Source organism: Scleropages formosus, chromosome 7 (assembly GCF_900964775.1).
Source record: "Scleropages formosus chromosome 7, fSclFor1.1, whole genome shotgun sequence".
Classification (NCBI taxonomy): domain Eukaryota; kingdom Metazoa; phylum Chordata; class Actinopteri; order Osteoglossiformes; family Osteoglossidae; genus Scleropages; species Scleropages formosus.
Genome location: NC_041812.1, coordinates 33,077,186 through 33,098,885, shown reverse-complemented (window position 1 = coordinate 33,098,885; position 21,700 = coordinate 33,077,186). Strand labels below are relative to the sequence as shown.

The 21,700-nt window shown below is 41.5% G+C and overlaps 1 protein-coding gene across 6 annotated transcripts in view; it reads right to left on the bottom strand.

The window, feature by feature from the left end:
* Positions 1–21,700, bottom strand: part of znf469 (zinc finger protein 469) — a 162,604-nt gene that overhangs the window by 38,232 nt on the left and 102,672 nt on the right. For 4 of the 6 annotated variants that reach the window (XM_018765036.2, XM_018765034.2, XM_018765039.2 and 1 more), the window contains one exon: positions 3,668–3,758. The exons of 1 other annotated variant lie outside the window; for it this stretch is intronic. The gene's annotated coding sequence lies outside the window, so the exon portion shown is untranslated. Of the gene's footprint in view, positions 1–3,667; positions 3,759–19,584; positions 19,834–21,700 lie in introns of those variants that run through there. One more of the 6 variants, XM_018765037.2, reaches the window with a different exon arrangement.

Below are 21,700 nucleotides of genomic sequence, written 5' to 3'. Positions count from 1 at the left end.
GGCTGTTTCTTACATCTGCAGTTAAAGCCTTTAACTCCATTTTACAGAAGCTGCATATGGGCTTCATGTTACATGGATGTGTTACACCTGATAGATAAAGGCAGCCTCAGCAGATAATGCCACAAGAAAATAAAAAGAATATTCCTGACATTCTTATTATAACAAGGAACCATGCCATGGCTAACATTATGCCAAGGCTAATTTTATTCTCGTTGGATAAATGCACTAAGTGACTAAATAATAATATAAGGTAAAAATTGTTAGACTGTTCTGTTTTAACTTTATCCTCTGGCTCTGACACTCATTAAGTCAAATAAGCCTTTCAGAATACTGCATTTGATCCCCAGCAATATTGCATGAACCACATGCAAGATAGGATGCAGCAATCCCCAGAATGACACAGCAAATAAAGAAAACTCTGTCTGTATGGTGACACCTCATCTATTAGGCTGAAATGTAACAGTACAAATGCCAGTGCAAGAATAAATTTAACAGGGGTTTCACAAAGTTTTCAGGCTCTGGGGGATTGCAGGGGTTGTCATATGGAGATGAATACTGAGGAGTATAAGTAGACAGTAATGGCAGTTTCCATATGGCCATTTGGAACTTTACTGAGTTATAAGTGCCCCAGCAAAAAATTAATATACATTAATCAGGGTAACAGACTGAACCAAGCATAAAGTCTGAATACTGAAATGTAGGGAAAAATACCCTAAAGCGAAAGGGAACGTGAGGGAGAAAGCAATAAACGGTAAGCAGTAAAGCATAATTTTAAGATGTCTCTTACAATTTTAAAGGGTTTAAATATCTGCCACTCAAAATATAGATATAGCAAAACATGTAGCGTAATGGATATATACAGCTTTATGCACAATGAACTGATGTCCATTCATTTGCCTTAATCAACAGTGTTGCTCGTGTGGCTGGAGTAAGAACCACACAACTGAGTGAACAACAGGTGGCCAAAGTCACGAAACAAAACAGCTACAGACGTAGCTACAGCTGACCATGATAGAAGAGTTAAAACAAATTCGCACTTGATTTATAGCTACACAGAGAGCAAAGAGAAAACCCACCGCACACAATGACAGCTCCATTTATCTACAGTCTCTGTGTCAACTAAACAGAATGCTGTGAGCATTCAGGTCTTGAATATGGAACAGGGTGAAGAAGGCCATGCAGGAAAAGTGTGTTGTAGACATAGTGTAATTAAATTTGTTCAAATTTTCTCTCAATTAACACACATATAAAAATTTACACTTATTACAGCCTTTGGAGAAGTAAGTGCAAGGGGTGGTTATTGGGATTATTGATTATAAGGATTATTATGTTAGTATTTCCTGTAAAAATGAGATCTTGTCCATAACGCTGACCACTGTGTTTTAATTTACACAGTTATGCTGGATGTGATTATACTGAGCTCTAAACAAAATCATTCCCATCTGTCAAAGACAGACCTCAGGTTGAAAATTGAAGTATCACTTTTATTTTACAAGCACTGAAATGGTCACTAGGTCTCTCCTCTCACAGTCTCCCTCATCTTTCCTTTCTTGATATCTGTTTTCACTGTAGACATCTGTTACTATCTGGAAAACTGTGTGTGATTAAGACCACCTCACCAGTTCTCCTGTAATGTGGAATTAAGCCAACCTCACCAACACTCCCTTCCTTTGTGATAAGCCATGCCTCAGCAATGTGCGTTTCTTGTGTATTTTACTCCTGTGTGAGTAACCGACTTCATGAATGCATTTTTTTCTGCAGTTAACTCTACTCACAGTACATCCTTTCTTTAGAATTAACCATAACAAACCAACTCACTTTTTCTCTCAGATTAACCTTTTTTTAAAAAATCTCAGCAACAATCACACTTAGACAACACATTTCAACAGTCATTATTCCAGCATCAGCCACTTTTTCAGTGGGGTTAATCTTACATCATTAACAAATTAACATTAACTCTCTCATCAATACATCCCTGTTGTCAACACTGGCGCTCAAATCATTTTCCATACACCCTGTGATTAACCCGATTTGACCACCATAATAAGCCAATATGACTGCCTCATATACATGTACATGATTGGTGTGTACACCATGAGTATGAGTTAGTGCCCCAGACAGCACCCAAATCCATCCTTTTTTTTCAAGCATCTGGTTAAAACAACCGTTACTTTGACAGGGTGAGAAAAAAGGACAGGAAATCTCTGGCTGACAGAATGTAAATGTAATATGAGGCACAGAGTCAGTCTGATAACACAAATAGATGGATTCCACAAGAATAGACACAAGCAACCCCATTGTACTACACAGATTTGGCTGCAGCAATTGCCAATAGTGCCTGGTAACCTAAGGTTAAGGTAACCAAATTAATAACTAATCTATAATTAGTGTGACAAATGTGCCATCAGTAGCACTGTTCATCATCCCTTCTTTTATTGTGAAGAGTTTGGCCACTCCTCACCCCTGGCTTTCTTTCTACAGGTTGGTCTGGAGAGCCCATTTATCCAGACAACTCTCCACATAGCACTGCATGCTTGTGTTTTTTAAATTAGCCCAGGCTACTGTGCACCTTTCACTCATCGATGTGGGAACTCGTCGTTCTCAGGGCCCAGGAGCTACTAATGGAAAGTCACTTAGGGCTCTTAAAGGCATATCCTCCATTACTTCCAGGAAAGGTTTCAAAACAGTTTCTGAAAGGCTCCAAAGTCAGACTGTCTGCTTGTGTACACACACACACACACACATTTTCAGAACCGCTTGTCCCTTACGGGGTCACGGGGAACTGGAGCCTACCCGGCAACACAGGGCGTAAGGCCAGAGGGGGAAGGGGACACACCCAGGACGGGACGCCAGTCCGCCGCAAGGCACCCCAAGCGGGACTCGAACCCCAGACCCACCAGAGAGCAGGACTGCGGTCCAACCCACTGCGCCACCGCACCCCCCTCTGCTTGTGTATTTAAACAAAAAATAATAAAGAATTATGTCAGAATGGAGGAAACAGGGCAGAAAGTATTTTTCTGTGGGACATGAGTGTTAGGTTAGTCTCAGACAAATGGAAGAGGTCCATGTAGAGAAGACAAAAATATTCCTTCAGAATCTGGCCTATAGTAGACAGGTCTGGACATCACCAGACGGCTGGGAGGAGGGGAGTTCAGGTCATGACCCAGGTGGCTTGGGTCAAGGCACCTGAAAATAACATCAAAGCGCCTGCTGTCATGCATCAGATGACCATTGACTGGCTCCAGCAAAAATTCTGCAGCTGAGAAAAATAAGCAATGCCTCCCAATACATCATTGCAACCATCACAATCCAACCAACCCTCCCTACTGACAGTTACCCACTGGAAGATCAGCACTGCAGCATTGACTCTGAAGCACACACACATACAGTGGAAACAGCCTAACGTCTGCTGTCTATGTGTCTGTCTGTCAACAGTATTGAGTGGTTAATGAAAAAAACACTAAACTAATATTTCTGTTCATGATATGCATGGTAACCTTCCTGCAGACAAAGAAAAATAAAAAAGTACCTCACCGGCACAAGATACAGAACACTAATTAAACTTTAGGATGTAAGTTTATGCGTGTCGGAAGGGTTGGCAGAAAGCAGGCAGACAGATGTCTAGACAAACAGCTTGAGAAGGTGATGAGCAGAAGACAAGTCTTACCTTCTACTTAGTCCTGTGTATCCGTAAAGGAGTGTGGTGTGGTACAGATCCTAGAGCTGTACCCCCTGGATGTGCACTCAGTGTCTGGGATCTAGGATGAAAAGAGAAGTCTTCATTACTAGCCGAGAGTCCGCCCCCTTCCACACACTCAGCCAGTAGCACACTCCAGTTTGGATTGGCAGCCAAGCCGGGTCCAGCCAAAGAGAAAGTGATTTATCTGCCAAAGAAAACCTCCCGTCTGCAGTCTGCCAGCACACTACAGAGGGGAGGAGGAGATCAGGGCGGAAGAAAGGGAGAAATAGAGTGGGGAGAGGGGTGGAAAAGAAAGAGAGGGGGTGGGAAAAACAGACATAGAAGAGAGTGCGGGGGAGGCTCTTAGCTTCCGTACTTTGTGAGGGTGAATAGGATAGTTGGGACAGCTCTGGGAAAGCAGAGGAGAACACAATGAAAAGTACATTTAATTTTTGCTGCTGTAAGAATGAAATTTGCTCTGTGATATAGATCAAACCCAGTGTTTTGCAGTCTGGAATTGCACGTCACTGCATCCAATCAATAGGATTAACGGGGTTTTCTTGCGTTTATTTTTCAGCCTCCCCTCCAGCTTCCCTTTTTCTCCCACCTCATATTTTTAGATGAATGCATAAGAAGCCACTCCTTTTTTCAATTCTCTTTTCAACCACCACACAGCCCTCAGGCAAGAGAAGGGGAAGAACCACTTTGAGACAGGAAGGCCTAAAAGATGCAGCATTGCTGGAAGGGAGCACATGAAATACAGTGCTCAGTACTGGGGGTGCAGCAATGGGGCAGGGTTTGGGTTAGGATAAGGAAGTATACAAGAACGCACAAGAGCATGGGAGAACTGCAATCACGTAAAAACAGGAAAATATAGTGAAAAAACATAAAATAAATACTAAAAACACAATTTAAAGTTCTACCTTTACAGTCCAACAGGAAGCCTTGGTCAAAGACAGACTGGGATTCGCTGTTGCACGGAGCTACTGTTTTCCACCACCAGGGGTCCATAAAAACAGTGTGTTCAGGTCATTTCAGCTCCTGTATTGAGCATGGACTTCAATACCCTTTCAGATTTTTGTCTGTGTTTTTCTCACATGTCTCAAATAAAGGGCCCTGAACTTCCATAAAAACTGGGATCTTCCATGTGATCCATCATTATCTGGAAACATGAAGATGGGGTTGTTGGGGGCTTTGAATGTCCCCTCTCAGCTTTTAGAAATGAATGAGAGCTCCTAAATGCTCCTGTCTGGAAAATTAAAAAAAAATCTCTGGAGACCATTAGCACTCACCATGACAGCAAAAAAAAAAAGTGCATGGGAGATGTACACACAAACACGCGGAAATACATACAGTATGCAAGCAATAAATACTCTGAAATGGGTCGGACTACCTCATATTGATTAGTACTGACACTGTTTTATTGCGTGAAGGTAAAAGTGATTACAGTGGCAGACCAGGAATCACTCATGGTGTGCGCATACTGCAGGAGTGTCAGGCAGGTCGTTCCAGGCCATGTTGTTGCTGGCAGCCACTGCACAGCCGTGTAAAGAGTCCCCAAAAGGCTCAGAGCAGCAGCACAAATATGCACCGGGCTAAGACTCACAAATTCTCGTCCTGCAGTTCTTGTATCCTCAGTAGTTCATATCCCAGCAGCATTTATTTACTGATTTATTCAAGATTCAAACTAGGATTTGTTCAATCTTACACCAAAGACTAGATTAGCACATGTTGTGCTATTAGAGTGTTACGCAATACCTAGTGCCTTAAGGGTTGATTTTTGATGCTTTAATTGACCCCATAACTCCATTGCTCTGTCACACTCACATAAATATGACTGAAGGTTTAAGTGCCAGCACATTGTGTACCGGGTAATGCCTTTGCCTTGCACTCAAAAAAGTCAGGTTTGATTCCTGCTCTTGCTGTAACACCCTTGAGAAAGATACTTAATCTTGAATTTTCCCTTAAAATATATTTCAAATACTCGCTATCATTAACCGCTTTGCCAAGTTATCCTGGTCCAGGGCCCACCATGGAAGCACAGGGCACAGGGCTAATCAGGGTACCCGTTGGACAGGATGCTACTCCATTGTAGGGTAGTCATATGTTCACACACCACAAGGAACTTAAAATGACCAAATCTATTTGAAGCTTATGTCTTTGAATTGTGGGAGGAAACCTATGCAAACACAGGGTCAACCTTAACAGCTCAGGTGCTATGAGGCAGCAGCATGTCCCACTGCACCATATTACTGCCATCCAATTTTGGACTTCATAATCAATAACAATCACTGTATTACTGCTACTTGGTTTCCCAAACAACTTAAGCTGACTAAAATGTGACTTTTAGATTTTTGTATACCTCAGTATTTCAGTAATTCATTGTAATTAAATATTTATTTTACGGTTATCTAAAAAAATCAATTAAATCAAAAAGTCAATTAACAATTGTCAATTAATATTTGTTTCCCTTGGTAAAAAGACAAATTCATCCTTTGTAGGTGGTGCTGTAAAGAAAATTGTCACTGCATTGAATGAGACTGAAGGAATGAGCTGCAGTTTGCTGCTCCTGAGAGATGCTTTATATGGAATGTTAAATTCAATAAGGTGGCTACTCAGGATAAGAGAAATGTGGCCACATCCTGCTGTGTCTTTCCAGATCAGCTCTATCTAATCCCACCCACAAACACATGTTGTCACTTGCATATACACAGAGCAGCCCGGCCTTATTGATTTAGCAGCTGGATGATATGTACTCTCTCTGCAGTGTGGACTGGGAGTGAGGACATTCCCAGGATATAGCTTCCCAATGGGTTGCAATGGGTAGGACATTCCCAAGGCAAAGCTAGTTAACTGGCTGCAATGGAATCTCAGCCATAGGATTCATTGCCCAAACAAGTACTCTACTAATGAACAGGATGACCTCTTACCTGCATCCACCATGAGAGACAATCAGTGACAAGAACAGGAGGGATGTCTTCTCAGACAACTCATCAGTAGGTAGTATATTATGATGTAAGAAAGTTAGAGCATGGTGCCCTCACCCACTCTACCAGATTTAAACCTTCTATAAACATCCTCACATTAGGTTGAACTGTATTATTAGTGTATTTAATGCTTTTATCTTTGTGTATTCCCCTGGGAAACCAAAACCATTTATTTTACAATATTTATATATAATTCACAATACAAAAATTTTGTATATGCAAATGTACAAAAAAATTGCTTATTACCAATCACCACTGATGTTCACACTCTCTAATGTTACATTAGGGAGTTAATTACATATGATCTTTGTTAGCATTGATTAAAATAAAAACAAACCCAAGCACCTCCATTTTGCACACATGTGTACATGCACAGACCTCTCCCAGAGAAGAAAGAGAGGGAGGGGGATAGAGAAGCCCCACTGCGGAATCCTGTTAATGAAAGAAAAACAACACCCAAGCACCCAAGTGCTTGCTATGAATCAAGCCATTCAAGAACATGCTCTGACAAAAAGCATGGAAAAAGCATGCCAATGATCAAAATTGTCTAAAATATGGAAATGATAAACGTGTACCTCAGACATTGCTGCTCGAGCATATGCACAATCTCAAAACACACACACATAAAAGCAAACGCACAAAATGACCTTATTCATGCTTCTGTTTCTGCTCATCCCTTAGTTATCAAGAGGCACCTTGGGAAATGTAGTTTGTCTCCCATTACTTAGATTCCAATACACTTTGCCTCTCTCTCAAATACTTTGCCTTTCCCTGGAATAACAGTGATAAAAGACGGTGGAAAAATTCCAGCCTCCACAGTGATCACTATCTCTGGGACAATGTCCTCCCATCCTTGGTATGATGATATTTTACACCATGTACTAGAGTGTTCAAAAATATGATTTATTGTAAGTTACAGGTGTGAAAGTCCTGGACAGAATAGCAATATAACAAACAAAACACAGAGAAATGTATATATAACAATTATAAAAATATATAACTACCTTTTGCCCAAGCACTAACAGGAATGCCTGTGCCAACCACCAACATGCTGAAGACTCCAACACTGAGACAAACAGCTCTTTGAATGACCCCCCTTCTACTACCACCCCAAGGCTTCATCCCATCCCATCAGAAGTGCAATCTTTCAACTCCCAGCACCCCCCTACAGGTGAATAGTTCCTTCTGTGCCCAACTCCTCACCACTCAGTAGAGCCGTCCAGTGAACTCTTTATGGGTATCAGAAGGCAGTTGAATTTCATGTACGATTTTCTTACCAAAATAATCTCCAGTGAGGAAGCGGTGCTGGGGCTCAACGCTATAAAAGAGTTATTTCAGTTTGATTTGAACGTGTGTCTCAGTTTGTCTGGGAGAATTTGAAAAGCACTATTCTAGTGTGTGTATGCTTGGGTGTGTGAAGAGTTCTGTCATACTGCCTCAGTTTATCACTGAGCAAAACAAAAATGTTTCAGACATAAACTTTCAACTGATGATTTTTCTTATTAGTGATTACTATGGCATAATCATCAGTTTGACAAGGGTTTTGTGTAAAATGAGCATTGTATATCGCCAAAGGGGGGTGCAGTGGCGCAGTGGGTTGGATCACAGTCCTGCTCTCTGGTGGGTCTGGGGTTCGAGTCCTGCTGGGGGTGCCTTGCGACGGACTGGCGTCCCGTCCTGGGTGTGTCCCCTCCCGCTCTGGCCTTGCGCCCTGTGTTGCTGGGTAGGCTCCGGTTCCCCGCGACCCCATATGGGACAAGCGGTTCTGAGAATGTGTGTGTGTGTATACCGCCATGATAGAAAACTCATACCAAGCAAGTTTTTAATGCACTGAACACTTACTAAACTGGACTGTCTCTTTCACTTAAACAACTCGAGATGAAAACTTTGATAATGCCAACAAAAACCATTTTGGTGCAGTACCAGAATATTTCTTTTATGCATACTTTTTCTCTGTACTTCTACATCAAGAAAGGCCTCTAGAAGGTGTTTTTCCACATCCCAGATTTATCTGAAAGACCCTTATTGTGGTTGAGAAGACAGCCACTACTCCTTCAGTATTATTAATTGTGTGCAGGATGACACTTTCAGAAGGTCTTTGATGGAGCACGGAGGTGTGGTTGCACAGAGGAATGCCGAGCCGGGTCCATAACCAGCACAAGCAGCAGCTCAATATGTGAACTATGGCCTTAGTGTCACATTACAAGGCTGCTCCTGTACTTCAAAAGCAAGACTTTATTATTATTAATATTATCTTGCTTAGCAAACACTATTGAAGCAATTTAAATAGTTCAGAATTTTTACCTTTAAATCCATTTGCACAGCTAGATATTTTACCTGACTAAATTCAGGCAGCCTGTAGAAAGCTCCCCATGCAGGGGCATGAACCAGAAATGTATGTCTTTACCCACTATAGAACCGCATGGCCAAAGAACATCACGCAATATTTTACCAGTGCTAAAATAAACAAAGAAAATGTCAGGCTTTTTATGACAATTGCCAACATTCATAGGTGCTACAGCATTAAAACTGAGAAGAATTAAGCTTTATTTTCTTTATTTTTTTGTATAATTCTCCAGACAGGAAGAAGCAGAGTACTTGAATTTGGAGAGAGTATGGTGCACATTGGCTGTTACAGGCCGTTACAACAATTGCATTGATGTATGGTTCTTGACCCCCAAGTACTCTTGTCCTCTTGCATAAATTCTGTACATATCGTCCAGTAATGTGCCCACAGCACCATGACATACTGGATATTCTGCCATTTCTACTTTTATGAATATCTCTTCTTGGACTGATCAAATAAAATTAAATCAGGATTAAATTAGGGAAATTGATTTTTCTCAATATTCCTACTGGTGAATATCCCGACATTTCTTAAAATCTGATTATTTACAGATGTTAGTTGTAACAGAGCACCAAAACTACCACATTTTTTCCCATAAGTTGTGCACAACCCTTGTACTCTTTGCTTTCATCAGTCATCTGTATCATATGCACATAGCCTTACAGATCACACTGGCATTCAAATCCATCACAAAGCATTTTGAGCAAATACCCTAACTCTGACCCAGTGCACTTGCAGACACAATCTTCAGAGCAGTTGCACATCTCACCAGTCAGTATGTGGTAACCATGGCATAGCATTAAACGAAATCAGTCCTCTCCAGTTGCTCTAGAAAGAAACACTAAACTGCCAAAGCTTTGAGAGAAGGCTGTCTAAAGTCGTCTTTAAAGAGCATCCAGCCGCTGTCGCTGCTCCCTGTAATTGACCTTAAATATACTTCCTGTAAATAGTTTGCCAGGCACTGGTCCCCATCCCCGTGGAGCAGCTTAAGAAGGCCTCAGCCTATATTTAGTCCTATGCTGCTTAACAAATGCGGGAACCATAACAGCAACTGACTTGTGAGAAATGTTTGTACTGGTCTGGCTAACACCATGCATCAAACTGCTAGCTTATGTGCAGTGGTATGTGCCTCTGCAGAAACCACAACTGTCCACTTCATAGCCAAATAGCATTTCATAAGTAAGGTTCTCACTCACTCACTCACTACCAGGAACCATTTCACCTAAGCTAGGGTCACGGTGGTCTTGAGCCTATCCTAAAAGTTCAGAGCACTAGACAAGTCAGAGTACACACTGGACAGGATGTCAGGCTGTCACAGCTAGCCACTCCAACACACTCCTCACTCACAAAAATGCATACTGGATGGGGCGAAGAAAGATGCAGAGGCAGCATTCATTTCGAACATTTTATTCGAACACCGCACACAGTGAAATAACGCCCTCGGTCCAAGTACCGCGTTTCCTCCAGGACCTGTGCTTCTAGGCAGCCTTTCCAGCCTGCTTAGCATCCCCTGGCTTTCTTCTTATTCCCCCCCCCCGGCAGACACAATTACCCCCTTATATTCTCCGTACGTCACCAAAAGATAACCAATTACAATAAACACATTTCCCACTCAGAACAGTAACACGGGTCGTTACAATACTAAGGACAATTGAGAGTCACCAGTTAACCTAAAACACAGCTATGTGTTATGCCAACGGGAGGAAACTGGGGGAGCAAGAGGAAACCCATGCAAACACTTGAAGAACATGCGAACTCCACACGGACTGAATCAGATTCAAATTTAAACCCGAAGAGCTCAGGTATTGTGAGACTCAGTGTTATCTACTGCACAACCATGTAGCCCAGCTTCTAAATCAACTGGTTTAAATGGCTATGATTTATTGCACAAATATATCTAAAAAACATAACTACAGCAGGGAGAGCATAAAGAGAAACATTACAGTGCATGCCATTGTGTAAACAGAGTCCAAACCTGATGTTGCTACAAAAGAAAATAAACAGCTATAGAGGGTATGAGCTCTAATTGACATTTCAGGCTTAGAAGGAAAGAATGACATCTTACAGGTTTCAAAACATAGCAAGGTTTAATGGGCCACCTCCGTAAGAGAACAGTCTACTTGATGTCCATATGTCTAGGCACGATGAAAAAGCATGCTCTGTACCACGTGGGGTTCAGTCCAACGCCACAGCGACCCAGCACTGAGATCAGCTCAACGCTCACATCCTCACCCATCTGAGCCGGTTGTGGCAATGTGCCCGTGCAGGCAGAGTTTGGGCCTCTAATTAAGTTCAGATGAGGTGAAGCAATATCTTCACATTAATATGAGCCATATTCTTCAGGAACTCACTTGGCTTTTTTTCCCCAGTGTCTTTTCTTCTTAAATGTACACAGACTTCTTTTGGCTCAGGATAAAAGTAAAGGAAGAGTGAGATGAAAATTGCATTAAATGATATGAAGAGCACTCTTTGTATCGTGATTACTGTCCCTTCATTCTTACATTTAGGAATATTCTTCTGTATTCTTCCTGCTAATGCCATCAAACCTCTACAGCTTCTACAGAATGCTGCTGCACGAGTTGTGTTTCTCTGCACTGGCTTCCTATAGTTGACTGAATCAAATTCAAAACCCTGGTTACTGTGTACAAATGCATCGATAGAACTGCTCCCAGCTATCTACAAGACTTAATTAACCGGTACACCCCAGCCAGGCCCCTTCGCTCATCTATTTCTGCTCGCTTGGTGGTCCCGCACACGAAAGGCAAGCTCGGAGGTTCTCGGTTCTGGGTCCTTTGTGGTGGAATGACCTTCCCCTGTCACTCAGAACTGCGGAAACTCTGTCTGCTTTCAAGAAGGGTCTGAAAACCCACCTTTTCCAGATCCACTTCACCCAAGATCTCTTCAGATCATCCATCTATGGTGTAACTGTTCACGCATCATAACTCCAGAAGGATCCCCAGATACAACCTTTATTCAGCCACTACTCTGGCATTGTACTTGCTCATTTGTGTATCTTATAACACACACACACACACACACACACACACACACACACACACACACACACACACACACACACACACATTTTCTGAACCACTTGTCCCATACGGGGTCGCGGGGAACCAGAGCCTAACCCGGCAACTCAGGGCGTAAGGCTGGAGGGGGAGGGGACACACCCAGGACAGGACGCCGGTCCGTCGCAAGGCACCCCAAGCGGGACTCGAACCCCAGACACATTGGAGAGCAGGACCTGGCCCAACCCACTGCGCCACCACACCCCCTTTATCTTATAATATTTTTTAAAAAAAGGGGGCGCAGTGGCGCAGTGGGTTGGACCGGGTCTTGCTCTTCGGTGGGTCTGCGGTTCGAGTCCCGCTTGGGGTGCCTTGCGACGGACTGGCGTTCCGTTCCGGGTGTGTCCCCTCCCCCTCCGGCCTTACGCCCTGTGTTGCCGGGTAGGCTCCGGTTCCCCGTGACCCCGTATGGGACAAGCGGTTCTGAAAATGTGTGTGTGTGTGTGTATTTTTTAAAAAAAATAGTGGGAGGGTATCGGGATTTGTCTATCCTGTGTCTTATGCACCTACTCGAACGATGAACAGCAAGTGGTAGGGAACAAACTAGGTGTGCTTGAGACTTTCATGTCTGCGGCTATGTCTCCTTCTCTTAATGTAATGCATAAATTGTACTTTTGCTGAGATGTACGTCGCTTTGGACAAAGGCGTCTGCTAAATCAATACGTGTAAATGTAAATGTAACTGTTTTTATCAGCACTTGTGAGACCAAATGTTTTTGGTCTCACTGCAGCTGCTGTCAGCATACTGGACCAATACAAAATTTATTAAAGCATGTTTTTTTAATAAGTAAATAAAACTCACAAGAAACTAATATCTTTCAAAATTATCTAAAATTCGACTAACGTTCCATCTACGAGTTATTCTGATGTAAAATAGTAGGGGAGATAATAGGGGCTAAGAGTAGGTCATACGTATAGGGAATGAACAACTGTCATTGTGATGTATGAAAAGGTGCCTGAGTTGTTGAGTTGTTAGTGACTGATCATAAGTACAGTAACTGTGGGGTAGGGCCTGACCACTTATCATGATATTGTGAGGACTTAAAAACTACTGACATGTTTTCAGTTGAGCATGAGGAACTGTGGGGTAGGTAAAAGGAAATGACCATGGGATCAAGTGTTTGGTGTGGGCTACCTTGGCACAGGGGCTGAACACTTCAGCTGGCACACAAAGGTGGAAAGCTGAAACAGTCACTTTTCTTTAAATGGGCACAGGTTAAAAAGGGGAATGACTTTAGGGTTAATCCAGCCAAGGTTGGTATCTATAATTCAAAAAAATGGATACTGACAAAACACATCACTGTCTTACACAGGCTCCACTGCTCTCGAGTAGTGATGCAGCTACTATGAACACAGAGTCATCTAAAGAGAAGAGTCTAAAATTCAAGATCACTTTTCATTTCCTGAACTGAAAATCTGTTTTTGTGTGAGCCTTCCTGCCCCTTGTTCAGACGACTCCACCACAATATCCATAAAAGCATGTGTTGGTATGTCAGAGATCATACCACCATTTTATTAAAGGGTTAGGTTCTGTAAAAACCTCAGACAAAACTATAATAAATAAAAAATAGAGTTCAGAGTCACAGTGGTGCAGAGTCATAGTGCTCTGCTGTATCAGAAATAAATTGTATAACGGTTTATGAACTGGACATGATGCCACTATATTGCAGTAACACTTCTATTTTGTTGTTTTTTTTAACTTCTAACTTCAGTGTAACACTCCTATTTTATTATTTTTATTAACTTCACACTACATTAAAATTAATATTATCCATCCATTTTCATTAACTGCTTGTCCAAGGCAGAGTTGGTAGAGTGGTAGTCCGGAGCCTGCTCCAGAACCACTGGCTGCAAGGCTAAAGGGAGGGCACACCCTAGACAGGACTTCAGTCCATCACAGGGCACGCACACGCACACGCACACGTACACGCGCACACAAACACACACACACACACACACACACACACACACACACACACACACACACAGACACACACACACATACTTTCTACAATCGTTCGCCCCAGGTGGGGTCGTGGTACGCCAGATCTTAGCTGGGCAGCGCAGGGCTTGGTGGGGGGGGGGCATCCCAGACGGGATGTTGGTCCATTGCAGGGCACCACAGGCAGGGCTCGAACCCCAGACCTGCCACATAGCAGGTACAGGCCTGTCATGCCACCACGCCCCCTGTTACAGGGCAGTAAAATTTAAAGTAGTTCATTAAACATAAAAATGTCTCATCTCCACAACCTCCTCTCAATGCCACTGAAAAATCCAATAAGTATGTCCAGTGTTTGTCAGCTTATCTATACAATGAATGAAAGCTTAATAGATGTCCCTCAATTTATTTACAGAAAAGGCAATCTTGTCTATAGCAAATGAAATATATTGTTAAACTTTTCAGTTTAATATTTTTATCAACTTTGACGCAAATTAAAATAAAAAACTTAAATGACTGGAAATACAGATACATATTTCCCATAAACCCTTACCGAATGTCAGCTGCTGACTGGTATCCCTTAAACAAGTGCAACAACAACACTTGCCATCTTATTGTTAAAATTTAGGGTAAGTACCTTAATCAAGGATACTCCAGCAAGAGGTAGGATTTGAACCTGTGACCTTCAGGTTCAAAAGCAGTGGCTCTAATCAATACATTACATGTTGCTCTAGGTACACAGGAATTGTAGAAAATAAAATGGTGAAAAAATGCTAACAAAAAAAAAACTGTAAAACATTTGATGTTCAAAAATTCTACCTTGAATGTTCATAACACATTTATTGTGGCACACTCTTTTCTGAAAAGACATTCATGTTTAGCTGTAGCAACTGTGGGTCAGGTCTTTTGAGGGCATTGATAATTTATGCAGGGGGGTGCAGTGGCACAGTGGGTTGGGCCACAGTCCTGCTCTCCGGTGGGTCTGGGGTTCGAGTCCCGCTTGGGGTGCCTTGCGGTGGACTGGCGTCCCGTCCTGGGTGTGTCCCCTTCCCCCTCCAGCCTTACGCCCTGTGTTACCGGGTAGGCTCCGGTTCCCCCGCGACCCCGTATGGGACAAGCGGTTCTGAAAATGTGTGTGTGTTGTGTGATAATTTATGCATGTGACTCCAATAGGTGCACATGGTAAACAGATGGTGGCGTCCTATTACCCTGTCTTCAGCAGCACATTGCTAAATCATCACCACTCCTACAAAAAATAGTTGCCCAACTACTCAGATATTTACTTTCCTCATCTTTCAACTCCTCTTTTTATCATTTCACTTCATAGGTGGGCCTCTAGGACCTCAGAAGCAAGAATGTGGAATTACCACTAAATGGAATTTATTTCCCCTCCTTTAGTTGGCAGATTGGTTTTTCAGCTCTTCCCATAATCTTCTCAATCCCATTTTACCTGACTCTTTCTCTCACTAGGTGCTACCTGAGAAAATCTTAAAGAGGTACATAATACAGGATATTCTAAGGTATATGCAGGGGAATATCATGCCCATTCCTTGTGTATTTACTACAGTGGACTTGGTGTGGTGCACTAGCATATTTGATGGGTTGCTATTATTCATTAAACTAATCTCCTTCCAAGACATGAGCTCCTTGGAAAAAGCTCCATTTGAGTTTAGATTAATAGTTTAAGACGAAGATCAGAAGATTGTGTGATAATTACTGCAAGCCATCTGTAAAAAGTCAAAAGTCCAGTTTGGAGACTAAGTCAAAAAAAAAAAAAAAAAACGACTAAAAAACAACCTAGTCCAGAGAATTCCAAGGTGACCAGAGTACCCAACAGAAACTGAACAAAGGAGAAACCGGATCATCTGCAACGAACCAGTACATATGCAGGGTACAGGTAAAACCCTGTCATAACTTCCAAAGTTCAGGATCTAAAAACATGTTATAGCATGATTAGTAAATTTTCCATCCTCCAGGTTACAACCACTGACAGATGCAACCTGATTTGTCATGCCAACCTGTTTTTATAGCTGACTGTATTAACCAGTATAAACTTACCATATCAGACAAGTGTGAATATATGCACTGAATATAACTGAATGGTATCATGCAAGATTCAAAAAACAGAAGGAAAGGAAGTGAACTGCTACAAATAGGAATAAATTGTTTTAAAAGTGCAGCATAATTCATATAAAATTCAGCATGTAACATCTGACAATTCCAGCAAAGAGTATAAACTGGGCTTTGTGATGCCAAAATATATGCTTCTGTAGGTTTCAGTGTGTAAAACAGGAGCTCTGATCTACACTAAATCTTCATGGAAAGCCTAGTATGAGCTTTCTTGGGGCTCATATAGTTTGAGTGCAACAATAATAAACATACAATTAATATAATGAGTGACTTAGGCTGGTGCGGTGGCGCAGTGGGTTGGACTGTGGTCCTGCTCTCTGGTGGGTCTGGGGTTCAAGTCCCACTTGGGGTGCCTTGTGATGGATTGGTGTCCCGTCCTGGGTGTGTCCCCTTCCCCCTCTGGCCTTGTGCCCTGTATTGCCGGGTAGGCTCCGGTTCCCCGTGACCCCGTAGGGGACAAGCGGTTCTGAAAATGTGTGTGTGTGTGTGTGTGAGTGACTTAGGCTGTCTTGGATACAGAAATGTGTGTGGTTAAAAAGTGAAGTAACTGGAAAAACTTAGAACTGAAAAAAGCACTTTTTCCCTTATGCCCCTCAGGCTCTTGGAAAGTGTGTGCCTGTGTCAAAGGTTAAACAGAATGCAACAGGCCCACAAAACAAATACACACAAAAGCAAACAAATAATTACATACAGAAATCCAGAGCATCCGAAAACAGAACAGAAGGAAAGCAGAAATTAAAGGATCGTACACACACCCTCTGTTCCTGCATTTGAGTGACAATAATTTGGTGAAGAAAAGACCACACTGGAACACATTCCATTGTTAGAGGCATTTTAAAACTTTCTGCTGACCACACTCTATGTCCTTGTCACAGGCTTGGGCAAGTCCAGTCCTCCTGAGCTATCTACTCTTTGTGAGCATATTTTAGCCTTGACCCTTGGGACAATGGACAATCCTGTTTTACCTTGTTCACATATCAGCATGTATCATCCTACAAATGACAAGTTTTTAAAACTTTTGTCAATCATATTTTCTATTTATTTTTAAAGAATTATTATATACTTCCATTATTGGATCTTGCATTTCTTAGCTTCTGTGCATGTCCCGTTATAATGTCTATAAAGACTCTCTGTGGCTTCCCACACTTTGCTCATATCACAAACTGTCATCTTCCATTAAACCTGGTAACCATCACAACCATTTTCTAAAACTAACCATGCCATAATGGGATTCTTTTCAGTACTCCTAAAACATTAGCGCAATGGGACATATCTGTCTTTGTGGTGTTTTTATCATAACACATCTGTGTATGATTTCAGAATATGCAAATATGGTGAATGAAAAAATTTACAGGTGACTACATGGAAGTGTGTATCCTAGTGTGATGTATGCAATATTTAGTATAACACTATTTGGTCAGATAAAATTTCAACTAATATTTCAATTACACAGTATTGTGACATGATTTCAATGAGCCTAAACAATGGCAGCTTAATATTTAGGACCTTTACTGTAAGCACACCAAAGGGAAATACCTTTATGTGCTTCTATAAATCTTGTGTTTGTAGAATGTGGTGCAATACACCTTTTTCTTTAGTGTAAATGAATCCTTTTTAAGTCAACCTCAATAATATTCAAAGACTGCTGTAAAATGGGATATTTATGGTACATAATAACCATGAATAGAACAACATTCTTGTTAAATGTATTAACATGAGTATCACATTTCATGTACAAATTCAGCTGTCTCCAAAAATAATGGCTCTGCTGGCAAAATGCCATCATACCTTGTCTCCTGAGCCAATTTTTCAATTGCAATGATGTCATGGTAATTTCCACACTTCTACAGAGAGCATAACAAGTATTGCCACTGCAGCAGTGAGTAAAATTAGCTATGGCAAGAGTTGTTGAACATTCCTGATCATCAGTTAGAGCATTCAGGAGTGTCCAGCAGAGCGCAGCCCCACTCCATAGCAGGCACAGACCCAAACGCTGGCATCCAAGAGGAGGGGCAGGAGGTGAAGTGAGGTGAAAAAAATTGCTAAATAGTCAAGAGCAAAGGTATGCCACACAGAAAAACAAAGAAAACCTGGAAAATTCTTGGGAAAGATTTAGACACAAGGTTCTGTGTGTCAGTAATTGATTGAGAAAAAAACCACTCCATCACTCTATCCCATGACACAATGCCATTATTCTTATCTAACACATCTCTAATCCACCTCATTTATACCAGCTGCTCACCCCAGTTTGATGTCTGTGGCCTACATTTTTTCATATTTTCTCAAGATAGTCTAGACAGGAGAACTTCATTGTGGCTCAAAGATTGCTTTACATCTCCAGGATCTATCTGCAAAATGGTGTCAAAATATTAAATTCAGTGCACAAAAAACAGGACATGGATAGGGCACAAACACAATGACACATGCAACCATGTGTACAGGAACATACATGCAGACAGCAAAAAAAACACTACTGGCAAACTGACCCCTGGCCTGCAGGCTGGGCTCCATCTCCCATTGCTCCCTGCTGGAGAATATTCTGGAGGGTATGCAAAGGATTCCCACATCTCCCTCCAAACTCCCCAAAAAATACCACAGGTGAGTTAATGTCTGACATTCTAACATCTCCTCTTACCTCTCAGCGTGACCTCCCAGTAGACATTTACAGCTTAAACTTATTTATTAGTCAGAAAGAGCCACATGAATGTAATTCTAGCGCTGGCTATATTACGTTATCATGTAGAAGTTTACTACAATATTCTCAGCATTAGTTAGCAAAGTGAGCTCTGGACAGTGAGGAGAAGTTTTTCCACTTCATGTATTTTATTACATCAAGTTAGAGATACGGTGATTGCATAACTTAGAGTGTTTCTGTAAAAAATATTTCCTGAAATAAAACAAAATAAAATATGATTCCAGTCAAACTCCCTTATGCGGGCTGTAAATCATATTGAAACCCTTCCTTCTGACACCAATTCAAACACATGCACACGTGTACACACAGACACCAAACACACACACACATGACATGCTTACACACATACATACCGTTGCTCACAGACACACAGAGGAACATATAAACATATGAGAAACCAATACTTATACCCCACTACAGCTGAACAGTGTTACAGGATCGTTCTGGAGACTTAAACACCCAGCACTGAAGCTGCACAAACGCAGTAAAGATTAAGTTTTAAAAAAATGAAAGAGTGCATAACACTGCAGATAGCAGAGGGGGACATTGCAAATCAGCAATGTAGCATTAATTAAACAAACATTTGCAACACAAAGTCTGTTACTTTGAGAAATCCAGTCCCTATACACAGGCGTGCCAACATACACACAAACACACTAACAGCCACAGTGACACACACGGTAGCTGCTCTAAACTGAAACAGGTTTCACAGGAGAAACAGAATCCACCCTCACCTTGTCTGCTGTACAGAGTCTCCTAGTTCCTGTGGATGTCTCGCTCCTTTTCTCTATTTACCTTTATCTCTGTCTCTGTCTATGGCTCTTGTCCTGTCCTGCCTCCTGGCAGCCCATGCCCCCTCAGCTGCTCTTACAACCCTCCCCTTGAGAGACAGCGACGATGAATGAGGTGAGTATTCCTACTAAAGAAAGATGAGCAAAGTTCATAAATGCACCCTCGGGAAAAAGAGGCTGCAGCCAGACTGCTGCTCCGTGGTCCCTCTCTCCTTCCTCTCCCAGTCCTTTTTCCCTTCCTCCCTCCCACTTGCTTGGCTCTTGTTCTTCTACTCCTCCATTAACCCTTCAAAGACATCTTTTAAAAGCCTTTAACAGTTGTTTCCTGTTCCCTCCCACCAGTACCACCAAGACTGTGCTTTAAAACTAGCATTAGCTTAACTGGAATAGATCCTTTTTCCCCACCTGCATCATAGGTCAGGTAGTTTCACACTCGAAGTGTCACATTTTAATACAGTCATGTTTAATACAGTCCCTCTCAGAACACCCTCAAGGCAAATTATAATTTTAGTCTTCATGTTTGTCCCATTTCATTTATTTCATCTTAACTTTAGTTTATATATTAGAATATACTTCATATAAGTTTATAAAACAATTATGAAAATCTATGTCTCACACTCTCAAGAACCTATTATCCTAATGTTGCATCCATATTATGGCATTCCCGGCTGCTTTTAACTGATTCCCAGAAAAGCCAGAGTTCAGCACATAGATTGGACAGTGATTTACTAAATCTGGACGGTGATTAAACATGTACAATTAGACTTCTTAAGACTTTTTAAAAAGGTTTTAACCAGGACCCCAATATACACAAAAGTATATCTATGATCAAATCAGATAATACTCAAAGGCTGTTGTCCAACTTCCAGCTCCAATAAGCTGTTGCAAGTTGCATCCTCAGTAGTGATGGACCAACTGGGTTTGGCCTCTGTAGCCAACACTTTGTGGGCTCCTCCCTTACTCCTCCTCTACCCATGCACCACAGAACCATGGCAGTCATGACCAAATGCCATCTAACATTATGTGGCCATCTCCTGCCATATGGAACCTCTCTGATTCAGCTTCACATAGCATGTTTTGTGCCTAAAATCAAAATAGCAAGCTAATGACTAAAATGTGCAATCACTGAAGACTGTAAGCTAACGCACACTTCTGTATGCAAAAAAGTCATCTAGGGCTCTGATTATAATTGCTTAACAATAATTTCCATAGTGAGCACTTTAGGCACACTAAAACCTCGAGGAGCAGTCACTGGTTGCTCATTCCTCAGTACTTTCTTTGTTAGTTCTTAGTCCACCTAAGTAGCAAGAAATGCTTTAAATAAAGTAAACACAAGACTATTGGAATGTTGTGGTTTTGAAAGCAGAATAAAAGCACTTTATATTAATAATGCTGAAATAAAACATTAATAAGTTACAGTTTCACATTTTTAGCAGTAATTGTTTTATCACATTAACTAGCATTTCCAAAAATATATTTTTAGTTATTTAGAGCTTCTCCCACTTTTGGGTGATAATCATATTGGTTTACTCTGTTCTCCAAAATTAGGTGAAGTAAATTATCCACAAAAAGCAGTCATTTAAGTCAAAAGAGCATGTTAGCCAACTCTTAAATCTGTGTGTTGCACGAAACAAAGTGAAAAAACCTTGAGATATAGAATAGCTGAAATGTGTCAAGAACATGAGTAACCTGAGACTCCATAAACTATTTGGTTTGTGACATTTTAAGAGAGATGCATTTGCTGATAGAGGGAAACACAAAACCAAAGCCCAAGGGGCTACTTTAAAGTTATGTACCTTCCTCTCTTTAAACATTCCATCTTTTCTTAGCTTTTATTAACGTTAAACATGGAATAAGGTATTCCCTTGGTTTTTTAACATGAAATACCCAGCATCCCTGGATCTTCATCAATTGCCAAGTTCAGTTCAAACATACTGTGTATTATAGCTTCATGACAGCTCTAGAGAACAAGTGAAGCAAAAGAACTTGGGTACAAAACCATGTCCCACAGGAACTCATAGTACATAACCTCTTCATCGCTCTCTCTTCCTCCACATGC